Source organism: Salvelinus sp. IW2-2015, unplaced genomic scaffold (assembly GCF_002910315.2).
Source record: "Salvelinus sp. IW2-2015 unplaced genomic scaffold, ASM291031v2 Un_scaffold4009, whole genome shotgun sequence".
Lineage (NCBI taxonomy): Eukaryota > Metazoa > Chordata > Actinopteri > Salmoniformes > Salmonidae > Salvelinus > Salvelinus sp. IW2-2015.
Window position 1 is genome coordinate 24190 of NW_019945281.1, and position 4102 is coordinate 28291.

The following is a 4102-nucleotide window of genomic DNA, read 5'->3' on the forward strand; positions in this document are numbered from 1 at the left end:
TATTTAAACAGTGTCTAACAGCTACAGACAGGGCCAGGTATTAAACATGTCTAACAAGCCACAGACAGGAGGCCAGGTATTAAACAGTGTCTACACTAGCCATACAGACAGGAGGCCAGGTATTAAACAGTGTCTAAACAGCACAGACAGGGGCCAGTATTAAAACAGTGTCTAACAGCTACAGACAGCGAGGCCAGGTATAAACAGTGTCTAACAGTACCGACAGAGGCAGGTATTAAACATGTGTCTAACAGCCTACAGACAGGAGGCCAGGTTATTAAACAGTGTCTAACAGCCTACAGACAGGAGAGCCAGTATTAAACAGTGTCTAACAGTACAGACAGGAGGCCAGGTATTAAACAGTGTCTAACAGCTACAGACAGGAGCCAGGTATTAAACAGTGTCTAACAGCTACAGACAGGAGGCCGGTATTAAACAGTGTCTAACCCGCTACAGACAGGAAAGGCCAGGTATTAAACAGTGTCTAACAGCTACAGACAGGAGGCCAGGTATTAAACAGTGTCTAACAGCTACAGACAGGAGGCCAGGTATTTAAACGATGTCTAATTTCTCTCTCTACTCTCCTTCCTCACCAGAGGTGTATTCACGAGGAACCTAATGGACGCTAACGGGGAGGCACTACCAGAACTTGTCCAAACACAAATGCTTTATTGATTGCATAGCGTTATGCTACAGTGTCCAAATAAGACTCGTAGAACCCTATAAAATCTATATATTTTTTGCCTGATTCCATTTTTCCTCCAAATTGGGGAAAAACGTTTTCTCCGTTTTGTTTTTCCAGGTCTCCGTTTTCACTTTATAGAGGGGATCTAAAAAGTCCACAACAAAGACTAAACCACATTTGAAGGTCTAGGAACAATTTTTTTTTTAATATAGTTACATTGTGCACCTAGCAAGATGCTAACTTTTAGTGCAGTCTAATACCCGACTGGATTGATGAAAATAATCCTATCATTTTGCCTGCTAAGTATAGGCTACGTTGTAGTTAATTCATTGAGAAGGTTTTTGCCTTTTGGATTTACCAGAATACTGTTAAAATCTTCGTCAACAGCTACACAAAGTTGTATCTACAAGCACCGTACATAGTTCAACGTTGCCTCTTCAGAAAGTTGCAGGAAAAATACAAATCACGTACGCAGTCTGTCTCATGTCTTATGATACATTTGGGCAAACGAATTAATGTTTCACTACATTTAGTTGATTCCTTACTAATAAGTTCAATACATTTGGTTTTAATGTCTGGATTCAGTGATTCCATTTGATAGGCCCTACAGTGTTCTGATCACTTCCTGCTTCAGGTTTCCACCTCTCTAGCGTCGACAGCTAACAGGAGAACTACACCGGGGTGTTGCTTTCAGGTCCTACTCTCTCTCTGATCACTTCCTGCTTCAGGTTTCCACCTCTCTAGCGTCGACAGCTAACAGGAGAACTACACCGGGGTGTTGCTTTCAGGTCCTACGCGGAAAGAGTCACTTAATTCTTCACTTCTTCCACGACCAGAGATTAAACACTGATCATCTTAAAGAGCCTCAGACCCAAACTACTGTCTGTTCACATGGCCCCGAGAGAGATCCTGTTTTGGCAGGGTTTCCCTCCACTGTGGTTTTTGGCAGGGTTCAGCCCCACTGTATTGCAGGGTTCCCCAAATGTTTTGCAGGGTTCACCCCCCACCCACTGTTTTGGCAGGGTTCACCCCACCCACTGTTTTGCAGGGTTCACCCCCCCCCCACTGTTTTGGCAGGGTTCACCCCCCACCACTGGTTTTGGCAGGGTCACCCCCCACCCACTGTGTTTTAGGGTTCACCCCAACTGGTTTTGCAGGGTTCACCCCCCACTGTTTTGGCAGGGTTCACCCCCCACTGTGTTTTGGCAGGTTCACCCCACCCACTGTGTTTTGGCAGGTTCACCCACCCACTGTGTTTTGGGCAACAGTATTCACTAATTTGTGAGTAGGAGAGATTCACTGGGAAAAGGTGAAATGAGGAACACGCTTGTTTTCTTGGGGAACATACATGCTGGTGAGATTCAAGCTGAGGATGAATGGGAGTCATTAGGTGAGATTAAAGAGTCCGTACTGTCAGAGAGAGGGGGGAGCAGAGGGAGGGAGGTGCGAGCTGACAGTCAGACGGGGAGAAGGCGGAGAGCGAGAGGGAGCGAGGCGGGGGAAGGCGAGAGGGAGCGAGGCGTGGGTAAGGCAGCCGCGGACTGGCCGACCTGCCCCGCCGCTGGACGGCCGACCTGCCCGCCGTGGAACAGGCTGACCTGCCCGGTGGACCTGGCGACTGCCCGCCGCTTGACCGCCGACTGCCCCGCCGCTGGACGGCCGACCTGCCCCCGCCGTGTACCGGCGACCTGCCCCGCTGATCCGGCCCGACCTGCCCCGCTTTGGACCGGCGACCTGCCCTGCTGCCTGGACCTGCCGACTCCTGCGCTCGGCAGTAATGAGTGATATTGAGGTGCTGAAGGTGGATTTAATTTAGATACATTGGGGGGGGGAAAGTAAAGCGCTGTGCGTAACGGTAATGACGAAAGGTTAAGGGTTAGGGTTAGGCTAACCCTAACTCAATATTTTGACATAACAGTTGGGCAATCTGGGTTAATGGGGCCGCTTTGAAGTCAGATGAGATCCTGTCTCAACTGGAGCAGGCGGGTGTAGGTCGGATGAAATGAAGGTTGGCAGAGCTAGCTATGATCCCCAACCAACCCTTAGCCTCCAGGCACTGGAGGTTCAGCAATAGACTGGTAGACTTACAGGCTGGTGTGGTGGGGGGTTGGTTGCTGTACGGCTGCACAGCTGAGGGGAGAAGGGCCTGTAGTGTGTTAAGTGTTTGGCAGGGATGTGGGAAGAGGATGGGGTTGGGAATGGGGGGCTGGAAGTGTGAATGTTGGCAGCTACAGAGCATGGGCTTTGGTGTGCTTTACCATTGTACATTGTTTACAACACTGACCATATATATTAATATGACATTTATAATGCTTTATGTTTTAAACTCTGTTATGTGTAATGTTTACTGTCATTTTTATGTGTTTATTGTGACTTTTGTATATATATTCTACCCTCACTTGCATTTTGGCATTGTTAACACATGTTTCCCATGCAATAAAGCCCTTGAACTTTGATGATTGGAGAGAGGAAGAGCTGAAAGAGAGAGGAGAGCTGGAGAGAGAAGAAGGCTGAGAGAGAGAAGAGCTGAGAGAGAGAAGAGAGAGAGAGAGAGAGAGCGACTGGAGAGAGAGAAGAGCGAGAGAGAGAGAGAGCTGGAGAGAGAGAGAGAGAGTGGAGAGAGAGAGAGAGAGCTAGGAGAGAGAGAGAGAGAGAGCTGGAGAGAGAGAGAGAAGAGTGGAGAGAGAGAGAGAGAGCTGGAGAGAGAGAGAGAAGAGCGGAGAGAGAGAGAGAGGGAGAGAGAGGAGAGAGCGGAGGAGAGAGAGGAGAGCTGGAGAGAGAGAGAGGAGAGCTGGAGAGAGAGAGGAGAGCTGGAGAGAGAGAGGAGAGCTGGAGAGGAGAGCTGAGGAGAGAAGGAGAGTTGGAGAGAGAGAGAGGAGAGCGGAGAGAGAGAGAGGAGAGCTGGAGAGAGAGAGAGAGAGCTGGAGAGAGAGAGAGGAGAGCTGGAGAGAGAGAGGAGAGTGGAGAGAGAGAGAGAGAGAGAGAGAGTGGAGAGAGAGAGAAGGAGAGCTGGAGAGAGAGAGAGGAGAGTGGAGAGAGGAGAGCTGGAGAGAGAGAGAGGAGCTGGAAGAGAGAGAGGAGAGCTGGAGAGAGAGAGGAGAGAGAGGAGAGAGAGAGGAGAGCTGGAGAGAGAGGAGAGCTGGAGAGAGGGAGAGCGAGAGAGAGAGGGAGAGCTGGAAGAGAGAGGAGAGCTGGAGAGAGAGAGGAGAGTTGGAGAGAGAGAGAGGAGAGCTGAGAGAGAGAGGGAGCTGGAGAGAGAGAGAGAGACAGAGAGAAAGAAGAGCGGAGAGAGAGAGAGGAGAGGTGGAGGAGAGAGAAGAGGAGAGCTGGAGAGGAGAGAGGAGAGCTGGAGAGAGAGAGAGGAGAGCTGGAGAGGGAGAGAGAGGAGAGCTGGAGAGAGGAAGGAGACGGCAAGGT

At 49.9% G+C, this 4102-nt stretch overlaps 1 protein-coding gene across 1 annotated transcript in view; it reads right to left on the reverse strand.

Moving 5' to 3' along the window:
• Positions 1–4102, reverse strand: part of LOC112076767 (catenin alpha-1-like) — a 43416-nt gene that overhangs the window by 11213 nt on the left and 28101 nt on the right. The gene's annotated exons all lie outside the window — the stretch shown is intronic.